Raw genomic sequence first — 12,338 nt, 5'->3', positions numbered from 1 at the left:
TACTGAACCCCAATAACAGAGGAGGGACTGTTGACTGTGCGTACAGCACTTCTGGACGGCAACTGGCGGTGTTGGAGCCCAGGGACAGGTGGAGGAGGAGGAGGTTGGAGGAGGTTGGAGGAGGTAGGAGGGATTGCCACACACACAGCAGGGGAACAGCTGACGTTACTGAACCCCAATAACAGAGGAGGGACTGTTGACTGTGCGTACAGCACTTCTGGACGGCAACTGGCGGTGTTGGAGCCCAGGGACAGGTGGAGGAGGAGGAGGTTGGAGGAGGTTGGAGGAGGTAGGAGGGATTGCCACACACACAGCAGGGGAACAGCTGACGTTACTGAACCCCAATAACAGAGGAGGGACTGTTGACTGTGCGTACAGCACTTCTGGACGGCAACTGGCGGTGTTGGAGCCCAGGGACAGGTGGAGGAGGAGGAGGTTGGAGGAGGTTGGAGGGGGTAGGAGGGATTGCCACACACACAGCAGGGGAACAGCTGACGTTACTGAACCCCAATAACAGAGGAGGGACTGTTGACTGTGCGTACAGCACTTCTGGACGGCAACTGGCGGTGTTGGAGCCCAGGGACAGGTGGAGGAGGAGGAGGTTGGAGGAGGTTGGAGGAGGTAGGAGGGATTGCCACACACACAGCAGGGGAACAGCTGACGTTACTGAACCCCAATAACAGAGGAGGGACTGTTGACTGTGCGTACAGCACTTCTGGACGGCAACTGGCGGTGTTGGAGCCCAGGGACAGGTGGAGGAGGAGGAGGTTGGAGGAGGTTGGAGGAGGTAGGAGGGATTGCCACACACACAGCAGGGGAACAGCTGACGTTACTGAACCCCAATAACAGAGGAGGGACTGTTGACTGTGCGTACAGCACTTCTGGACGGCAACTGGCGGTGTTGGAGCCCAGGGACAGGTGGAGGAGGAGGAGGTTGGAGGAGGTTGGAGGAGGTAGGAGGGATTGCCACACACACAGCAGGGGAACAGCTGACGTTACTGAACCCCAATAACAGAGGAGGGACTGTTGACTGTGCGTACAGCACTTCTGGACGGCAACTGGCGGTGTTGGAGCCCAGGGACAGGTGGAGGAGGAGGAGGTTGGAGGAGGTTGGAGGAGGTAGGAGGGATTGCCACACACACAGCAGGGGAACAGCTGACGTTACTGAACCCCAATAACAGAGGAGGGACTGTTGACTGTGCGTACAGCACTTCTGGACGGCAACTGGCGGTGTTGGAGCCCAGGGACAGGTGGAGGAGGAGGAGGTTGGAGGAGGTTGGAGGGGGTAGGAGGGATTGCCACACACACAGCAGGGGAACAGCTGACGTTACTGAACCCCAATAACAGAGGAGGGACTGTTGACTGTGCGTACAGCACTTCTGGACGGCAACTGGCGGTGTTGGAGCCCAGGGACAGGTGGAGGAGGAGGAGGTTGGAGGAGGTAGGAGGGATTGCCACACACACAGCAGGGGAACAGCTGACGTTACTGAACCCCAATAACAGAGGAGCGACTGTTGACTGTGCGTACAGCACTTCTGGACGGCAACTAGCGGTGTTGGAGCCCAGGGGCAGGTGGAAAAGCAGAGGAACACAATGTAGGCCGAAGCCTGAGAAAGTCGAAAGGGAACCTTTAACCCCCCCCCCAAGGCGTTTGTAGCTGAAAGAGCCAGCTTGTGCAGCACAAAAGATGCAAAAGGAAAAGGTGGCTCTTTTCATCATGCTCCTTGCAAACACAGAACTAAACACTTTTAAAATGTGTCCCCTGAAGCCGTGAAACCGTCCCGGAGGTGGGACTTTCCTTCGTAATATGACGCAGCACAGCCATCATTACTACCCCCCCGCCGCCGTGCCCCGGCTCCTCAGCGTTGTTTGATTCCGTCCCGGAGCCTGCGCTGTTATGTTATCCCGTGGCCAGGCACACTTAGCGCTGCCCATCTTCTGACATCATTTGGTGTCAGGCTGGCTGCGCCTGTGCGGCCGCGCTGGCCGAGAGCCCGCCTCGCAGTGTCTTCTGATGTAATCCCACTGGGGGCCTGGGATCCATGGCCATGCGCAGTGCATATCCTCGCCTCTCACTCCCCTCCCTACGGCTTCTTTTTCAGACTGTGCGGTGTCACGGCCGTGGCATGCTATTAGGGACCAGCTGACACCGAACAGTCTGAAGAAGCCATAGGGAGATGAGTGAGAGGTGGAGGTTCAGATATGCACTGCGCATGTCCATAGATCCCAGGCCCCCAGTGGGATTAAATCAGAAGACACTGCGAGGCGGGCTCTCGGCCAGCGTGGCCGCACAGGCGCAGCCAGCCTGACACCAAATGATGCCAGAAGACGGGCAGCGCTAAGTGTGCCTGGCCACGGGATAACATAACAGCGCAGGCTCCGGGACGGAATGAAACAACGCTGAGGAGCCGGGGCGCGGCGCCGGGGGGGTAGGGATGACGGCTGTGCTGCGTCATATTACGAAGGAAAGTCCCACCTCCGGGACGGTTTTACGGTATCAGTGGACACATTTTATAAGTGTTCAGTTTTGCGTGTGCAAGGAGCAAAACCAAAATAGCTACCTTTTTCCTTGTGCAGCATTACTGCTGCACAAGGTGGCTCTTTCAGTAAAAAACGCCTTGGGGGGGGGGGGACAGATTCCCTTACATTTCAGTTGTTGTGTCAGCGTGGCGGTCGCATGACACATTGCCGGCTACACAGCTGGGGATCAGCTGACGTTACTGAAACCCAATAACACTGGGTCGTATGTTTTGACTGTGCAGACGGCACATCTGAGCCTCAACTGGCGGTGTTGGAGCCCAGGAATTTAAGTTCAGGTGGTAGAAAGATGAACACAACAGGAGACCTGGATAACGTATACAGTGACCTAATTATTTAATCAGGAGGAGGAGTGGCAAATTCCTGCGAGATCCAGGCCTTGTTCATTTTCAGGAAAGTAAGCCGGTCAACGTTATCGGAGGATAGTCGCATGCGACGGTCAGTTAGTACACCACCTGCAGCACTAAAGACACGTTCCGATAATACACTGGCCGCAGGGCAAGACAGCACCTCCAATGCATACTGGCTTAGCTCTGGCCATGTATCCAGCTTTGAGACCCAAAACTTGAAAGGGGAAGAGCCGTCTGGGAGTACAGCAAGAGGGCAAGACATGTAGTCTGTCACCATCTGACGGAACCGTTGCCTCCTGCTGACTGGAGCCGTCTGTGATGGTGTAGACTTTTGTGGCGGGCACAGAAAACTGTGCCACAGTTCGGCCATACTGGTCTTGCCTTGGGCAGAGGCACTGCTTCTGCTCCCTCTTTGTGCAGAGCCTCCACCACTGCCTGGACGCACTGAGCTGCTTTGGAATGCACTAGCAGCACTTCTCTCAGTTGGAATGGAGAAGATGATGGAACTGACAAGTGTGTCTTGGTACTCCCGCATTTTTCGCTCCCGGTTCAACGGTGTGATGAGGCTTTCTACGTTGTCCCGGTAGCGAGGATCGAGGAGGGTGAACACCCAATAATCAGACATGTTGAGAATGTGGTCGATGCGGCGGTCGTTTCTCAGGCACTGCAGCATGTAATCCACCATGTGCTGCAGACTGCCAACTGCCCAAGAAACGCTGTCCCCAGCTGGAGGCGTGATCTCTGCCCGCTCGTCATCACCCCACCCTCGCTGTACACACTGAGTACTGGACAATTCGGGAACTCCCTCCTCTGGACGGATGTCTTCCTCCTCCATTGACTCCTCCTCATCCTCCTCACAAACTGTCCCCTGCCTACGTGTTTGTGAGGAACCACGTGGCGCTGACTGTCCAGAAGATGATGGAAGTGGTGAATCCTCATCCTCCACCTCTTCCACAACATCATCCCTTAGCGCTTGCAGTGATTTTTCAAGCAGGCAGATAAGGGGGACAGTCATGCTGACTAGTGCATCATCTGCACTCGCCATCCGCGTGGAATAATCAAAGGGACGCAAAACCTGGCAGACATCCTTCATAGTGGCCCACTCTGTGGTTGTGAAGTCTGTACGGCGCTGACTGCGACTTTTTTGCGCCTGATACAGCTGGTACTCCATTACAGCTTGCTGCTGCTCACACAACCGCTCCAACATATGTAACGTGGAATTCCACCTGGTAGGTAGGTCACATATGATGCGATGTTCCGGCAGGCGGTGTCGGCGCTGCAGAGCCGCAATGCGCGCTTTTGCCGTGCTGGAACGCCGCAAGTGAGCACACTCTAGGCGGACCTTGTGCAGCAGTGCATCAAGATCCGGATAGTCCCTCAAAAAACTCTGCACGACCAAATTGAGCACATGTGCCAGACATGGGATGTGAGTGAGGTTGCCGAGGCCCAGGGCTGCCACCAGATTTCGGCCATTATCACACACTACCATGCCTGGCTGGAGATTCGCTGGCTCAAACCACACATCGCTCTCCTGCTTGATGGCATTCCAGAGCTCCTGCGCTGTGTGGCTACGATTCCCCAAAAAAATTAATTTCAAGACGGCCTGTTGACGTTTGGCCACGGCTGTGCTCATGTCGGTCGTAACAGGTACACGTTCATCACGGGTCCATGTGGAGGTGGACTGTGACGGCTCCTGCAGCGATGATTCTGAGGAACTGGTGTAAGAGGAGGAGTCAATGCGTACAGAATGGATTCCTGCAATCCTTGGAGTGGGCAGGACACGTCCTGCGCCACTCGCACGGTCTGTACCCGGCTCAACGACATTAACCCAATGGGCAGTGAGGGAAAGGTATCGCCCCTGTCCATGTTGACTGGTCCACGCATCGGTGGTGAGGTGGACCTTGCTACTGACGGCGTTCAGTAGCGCGTGTTTTATGTGTCCCTCCACATGCTTGTGCAGGGCAGGGACGGCTTGCCTGCTGAAGTAAAAGCGGCTGGGCACACTGTACTGTGGGACTGCCAATGACATCAAGTCACGGAAGCTGTCAGTCTCCACCAGCCTGAATGACAGCATTTCCAGTGACAGAAGTTTGGCAATGCCTGCAGTCAGAGCCTGTGCTCGTGGGTGGTTTGACGAGAAAGGCCGCCTTTTCTCCCATGCCTGTACTACCGATGGCTGTAGACTGGGCTGGGAGTGTGTGGTTGACTGGGAAAGTGGTGCTGCGGGTGGAATGACAGCGGGTCTCTGGACAACAGGGCCAGAGGTTCTTCCACGGCGATCCTGGGAGGAAGCCGAACCAGCTGCGTGTGAGCTAGAGGAAGAGGCAACACGAGCTGAAGAGGTGGTAGCTGCCGCTGTTGGTTGGCCTAGCTCTTCAGTGTGTTTGTCTAACTCCGCCGGGTGCCTGTTGCGCACATGTTTCCACATGTTGGAGGTATTGAGGTTGGCGACTTTTTGACCTCTTTTGATTTTTTGATGACACACCTTGCATCTGACATAGCAAATGTCATCTGCAACTGTGTCAAAAAAGGACCAGGCACTGCAAGTCTTGGGAGCCCCCCTTTTGACTTTTGGAAGAGACATGCTCCTTACGGGTGCCAAAGCGGAGGCTGCAGGATCCGCAGTCTTCCCCCTCCCTCTCCCTCTTTGGGCCGTACGGGGAATCTCTTCCTCAGAGCTGCTCCCACCACCTTCCTGTCCCTGACGCCAAGATGGGTCAAGGACCTCATCATCTACACTACCCTCTGCCCCCAACTGCTCCTCCTGGGTAGTCTCAGCAGCAGAGCACGCACCAGTAAGTGGCACCTGAGTGTCATCATCAGCTGATGCGGCCTGCGAGGTGGTGACCGGAGCCACTGGCCCACCCGCCTCTTCAGAGGAAGACAGAAAAAGCTGTTGGGCATCACTGCACCCTGCCTCTTCTTCCATTTCTCCAATGCTGCTTGGCTGGCCCCCTGTTTCCAAGCCAAGAGATGATTCAGAGAACAGAAGTAGAGACTGCTCCTGTCCTGGGATCTCTGTCTGCCTGGGCAATTTTGCAGGTGGTGAAGAGACAGATGGCTGCTCTCCAGTGCTCTGTGTCTGAGAGGATGTGGCACTAATGGAAGTTGATGCATTAGCTGCCATCCATCCCACAACGGCTTCAATTTGGTCTTCACGCAGCAGCGGTGTACGGCGCTCGGCGACAAAGCTGCGCATGAACGACTGTTCCCTTGTGAAAGTGGGTGCTGATGACTCACCGGTGCCCGCAGCAGGCACAGAATCCCCACGTCCCCTCCCTGCTCCGCGCCCACGCCCACGCCCATGTGCCTTACTCACTGCCTTCTTCATCTTGGTTGACTGATAAAGATAAGCAGAAAAGTACTAACGGCTTTGTGTGCTTATTCCTGAGCAACTCCTCCTAACAGGTATAAGACACACTAATTTTCTAAAGTGTGGACTAGACTTGAATATGAGCTAATGTGGCCTACACAAATGTAAAGTGGTGTGTAACTGGTGTGTTTGGTGAACTTTATTATTTATTTATTTTTTTGGGGCTGAACTGACAACGGATAGAGCTGCAATCACACGGAGACCGTGCAGACAGCCGTAAACGGCGCTGCAAGGCCCAAAAACCCTCCTCTACTTTATCCTATGTAGTGTTTTTCCACAAATTAGCTGGAGACGGGTGGAAAGACACTAATAGGATTTTTTAAAATAAATTAGCAGCAGACTACACTACTTTGAAAAAAAAGAAAATTGATTTGGCGGTATGACGCAGTGAAAAACCCTGAGCTGCAGACAACCAGGCTACGGCTGCTCACAGACTACAGGGCGAGCTGCAGTCACACGGAGACCGTGCAGACAGCCGTAAACGGCGCTGCAAGGCCCAAAAACACTCCTCTACTTTATCCTATGTAGTGTTTTTCCACAAATTAGCTGGAGACGGGTGGAAAGACACTAATAGGATTTTTTAAAATAAATTAGCAGCAGACTACACTACTTTGAAAAAAAAGAAAATTGATTTGGCGGTATGACGCAGTGAAAAACCCTGAGCTGGAGACAACCAGGCTATAGCTGCTCACAGATTACAGGGCGAGCTGCAGTCACACGGAGACCGTGCAGACAGCCGTAAACGGCGCTGCAAGGCCCAAAAACCCTCCTCTACTTTATCCTATGTAGTGTTTTTCCACAAATTAGCTGGAGACGGGTGGAAAGACACTAATAGGAATTTTTGGAAAAAATGTGCAGCAGCCTGCACTACTTCAAAAAAAAAAAAAAAAAGGACAGTATGAGGCAATGAACCACCCTCCCTGAACTGAATACAACCAGCTATGGATGGCCTATGTGGCTGCACTCAGACTAGAGAGTGGGCTGCACTCACACACACACACACACAGAGACCTTGCAGATCGCTGTGAAAACAGCGCTACAAGGCAAAAGGAAGGTGAATAGTAGGTGAACACAGCGGTTGCTAAATTAGCCTTTGGAAAGCACAAAGAAGCAAATCGCTATCTCTAAACTGTCCCTCAGTCAGCAAACAGCGTCCTGTCACTAACTGAATTCACAGCAGAGTGATCGCAAAATGGCGCCAGCGACTTTTAAACTGCATCATGACATCATTTCAGCAGCCAATCACAGCCATGCCAGTAGTTTCATGCCCTCCATGCTGAACAGGATGTGCCCACACTTGAAATCATTCTCATTGGCTGAATTTCTGCATTTTGAATCTGGGAACTTCCGATTCCGGTATCCGATACGCGGCAAGTATCGGAATCCCGGTATCGGAATTCCGATACCGCTAGTATCGGCCGATACCCGATACTTGCGGTATCGGAATGCTCAACACTAGAGATGAGACAATAACCCCTTTGAACCACAGACAGAGCTCAATACATTGTCTCTCAAAGGATGATACACTGCAATGAAGAAGTATTGCTGTGACTCGAGCTAATCGAATTATGGATCGAGTGATCGCAGACCCTAGTGGGACTAAAATAATGTAAAAAAGATTTTTTTTAAACATTTAAAAAATATAAAAAGATTTATTTTTATATTGACATAATATTTCATAAGCATATAACATTATTTATTTCACAGGAAACGGCATAAAGAAAGGGAAAATAGAAAGAGGTGCTATTTTTCACTCACCCTGTCTCTCCAAAATTGGAATAAGAAGCAATCTAAAAGTTATATATTCCCTAAAATGGTACCACTAAAAACTATAGCTCTCCATTCAAAAAAGCACACATAGAAGCTAATGGTCTCCAAATACTGTAACATAAGTTAAAAATTTATCTCCCAACTGTATCAAAGTTACATTCATAATTACGGTAAACTGAACCACTGAAAAAATTTACATTAATTTTAGTTCACACTGAATGCTGTAAAAACAAAAGATTGGCAGCAATGGGGGATTAGCACTTTATTTTCAATTCTACTCAGTACATTATATATTAAATTATGTGGTGCCATCCAAAACTGCAACTCATTCTGTATAAATCAAGCCCTCACACAGATATGTTGAAAGAAAAATAAAGAAGTTATGGCTTTTGGAATTTGGGGATTCAAAGGGGTTGTCTACTACTAGGACAACCCTTTCTTAAACCAAATGTTATGCCGCGGTAAAATAATAAAGCCTATAGTAACCTTCCATGCCGGCGCCGTTCCCTTGGTGTCAGCACTCACTCTCCCTGAGGCTGTGATGCGGTGTGGTGACACATGATGCTCAGCATCCAATCAGCGCTGGCGTCACTGTCTCCGCCTTTGGTTTAATAAGGGGTTGTCCTAGTAGTGGACAACCCCTTTAAAGAAAAAAGAAAAAAAAGGAACTAAAAGGAAAAATTGACCATACTGGGAAGAGGTTAACAGATATAAGTCAATTCCTTATGATCAATCCCCTTGAAAACTGTACACAAATACGAGCTGCAAGGGTGAAAAGTAAAAATGAAGTTTTGAAGTTTTTTATTGGCTACCTGCTGCGCCCAATCAGTGGAGCGGTTTGGAGTTTCCGCTTGTACATCTGCTGTGGGTTCAGACATCAGCGAGCGCACAGTCTGTTTGTCTTTGGATGCCTTTTGCATTGTGCAGACTTGGAGAAGATGTTTGTAGTGATTGAGGTCCTGCACACTAGACGTACTTTTAATAACTGAGTGATCCCATATGTGGAATCCATGTATGTTTATAAAGCATTCTGGGTGGGTTAATCACATGTCTTTTGCCTTCTTGAAAGTTTAATTCCTTGTTTACATATATATAAAAAAAAAACAATTCTGTACCCGTATAAAGCCAGCTTCTTAAAGCATAAGTCTGATTTTAATACCAGCTTTAAAAAAAAACCCTGAAGTATTAATTTACTGCACATTTACAGTTTTACATCATAATTGTACTTTTATTGGATAGTCACATATACAATTTAAATGTCAAGATTATCCAAACACAGCATTCCAGATAATTGATAAATCTCAATTGGTTTGAAACCGTCTCAAAAATGATAAATATTGGACCTGACATCATTTCAAAAATACAAGAAAATTGTCTCGAAGGGAACAGAAGCCAAGCAAATCACGGCTCAGAGGAATATAAAATAAATAAGGATTTTCTACCAATCCTGGTAATGTTTATATTGGAAAATTCCCATGACTTGTTTTTCTTGTATGGGTTTTCGCCCTGTACGTAATACTTAATGTCATTTATCATATACAATTTTATTATGAGCAGTTTTTATACGCTATCTAATGTATTGGAAAAGTTATCTTGTGTGGAGTCTGTAAATGCTGGAAAACGTAATTGTATCTTCTGATATATCTCATTACTACTGGACTATACAGCTTAGGATATGTTTACTATTCAAAAAAATAAAAATGGATTCTGTTCAGTTCCCACATGTTTGTATGGGAGGAACATGTGTAGTGGAAACTCTTGGCATATATTCACACACTAATACATTAAATCCAAAAGTAGTACAGGAATTTGTTTTTTTTCTCCATTTGAATGGTAAAATTTTGGACCCAAGAAAACAAAGAAAACACACAAAAAAAGATTAAATAAGTTGTATTAAATTTGAAATACTTGCTTGCTTATAAATAGCGCTACTTTTTTCTAATCGCACTGCTGTGCTCTGATCACTGACTCGGTGTAACAGTTCATTCAGACAACTGTGTGTGCAGGGATGGCTGAATGAGGATTTACTGCCTCATTCAACCGTCTCCACATTGCTTACATCCGAATGAGGCATTACACTGATTGAGCGGAGCCACCTCACTCCATCAAGTGTGATATGGTCCCCAGAGCCGTGCATCTCACCCCATCAAGTGTGATACGGTCCCCTGAGTCGTGCATCTCACCCCATCAAGTGTGATATGGTCCCCTGAGCCGTGCATCTCACCCCATCGGGTGCCATACGGTCCCCTGAGCCGTGCATCTCAACCCATCAAGTGTGATAAGGTACCCCTAGGCCGTGCATCTTAGCCCATCAAGTGTGATACGGTCCCCTGAGCCGTGCACCTCAACCCATCAAGTGTGATAAGGTACCCCTAGGCCGTGCATCTCAGCCCATCAAGTGTGATACGGTCCCCTGAGCCATGCATTTTACCCCATCAAGTGTGATATGGTCCCCTGAGCCGTGCATCTCACCCCATCAAGTGTGATACGGTCCCGTGAACCGTGCATCTCACCCCATCAAGTGTGAAACAGTCCCCCGAGCCATGCATCTAACCCCATGAAATGTGATACGGTCCCCAGAGCCATGCATCTAACCCCATGAAATATGATATAGTCCCCTGAGCCATGCATCTCACCCCATCAAGTGTGATACGGTCCCCTGAGCCATGCATCTCACCCCATGAAGTGTGATACGGTCCCCTGAGCCGTGCATCTCACCCCATCAAGTGTGATACGGTCCCCTGAGCCATGCATCTAACCCCATGAAGTGTGATACGGTCCCCTGAGCCATGCATCTAACCCCATGAAATGTGATACGGTCCCCTGAGCCATGCATCTAACCCCATGAAATGTGATACGGTCCCCTGAGCCGTGTATCTCACCCCATCAAGTGTGGTACGGTCCCCTTAGCTGTGTATCTCAAACTATCAAGTGTGATACGGTCCCTTGAGCCATGTATCTCACCCCATCAAGTGTGATACGGTCCCCTGAGCCATGCATCTCACCCCATCAAGTGTGATACGGTCCCCTGAGCCGTGTATCTCAAACTATCAAGTGTGATACAGTCTCCTGAACTGTGCATCTCACCCCATCAAGTGTGATACGGTCCCCTGAGCCGTGTATCTCAAACTATCAAGTGTGATACAGTCTCCTGAACTGTGCATCTCACCCCATCAAGTGTGATACGGTCCCCTGAGCCGTGCATCTCACCCCATCAAGTGTGATACGGTCCCCTGAGCCGTGTATCTCACCCCATCAAGTGTGATACGGTCCCTTTAGCTATTCACCTCACCTTATCTACTGTGAGACGATCCGTCCATCTAATCCCATTGTGCGACAGAGTTTGCGCATGTCGCGCTCTTTTTTTGCATTTGCACAGTGCATTCGGCTCTTGCGCCTGCGCATTATGCTTTGCCCAACTGTGGGCATAGCATACAGCACATCACTGTGCATGTACAAATGCAAAAAAGGGGCGCGATCTGTGCGATTCACAGATCAAATTTACGTCAGACACGCCGAGGAGTGGGGGGAGAAACAGTGATTTCACCATGCCCATTTGACCAGACCAGCGTGATTGACAGGTGAAAACGGCGACTTTAGTAAGGTATTTTGGCAACATAGGTGGGGAATCAGGGGACAAAAAATACACTATTGTAAAGCACAGCTCAGGCCCTATTTAATGGTACTTTTATCTCATATTGAAAAAACGGGGTGACAGGTTCCCTTTAAAGGTGTAAAATATGTTTTTCATATTTTATACCATATAAAAGGTTAATATTTCTTTAAAAAAACAAAACATTTGTACTTTACATTTTATCAATTGTTGAAAATTAAAATTGAGGGTATGACACATTTCCTTTAAGTGGGCTGACGTGCAATACCAGTCACAGCTAAATTTGGCACCGGTTCCAAAACACTGCAGCCTGATCTTTAAAGGTGTGTTTCCATTTGAGACATACATGCCAAATCAACAGGGTATGCTATTATAGAAATGCATTGACAGCCGAGCATCCATGGCCATCACTCCATTTCTGACAACTTGTGACTGTAGCCCACAGTCAAGATAGTTGTAGATCTTAGTAAGGTGACACACATCTACCTGACATTTATCACATTACTATTCTGTCATTATGATAAAAATGCTAAAAACGTTCTAGATGGTACAAACTTTTTAGAGTACAGTTAAATATGTCTTAGAGCTCTACAACAGTCATGTGGCAGTAAGCTTCAGACACGTTGCACACATTTTTTGATGGTGCGGACCCTCCTTCCTTTCTGCCACTACCAATATCTAGACTAGACTATGG

The sequence above is a fragment of the Ranitomeya variabilis genome, chromosome 3 (assembly GCF_051348905.1).
Source record: "Ranitomeya variabilis isolate aRanVar5 chromosome 3, aRanVar5.hap1, whole genome shotgun sequence".
NCBI lineage: Eukaryota > Metazoa > Chordata > Amphibia > Anura > Dendrobatidae > Ranitomeya > Ranitomeya variabilis.
The sequence above is the reverse complement of the archived record's forward strand: the minus strand, read 5'-3'. Positions refer to the sequence as shown.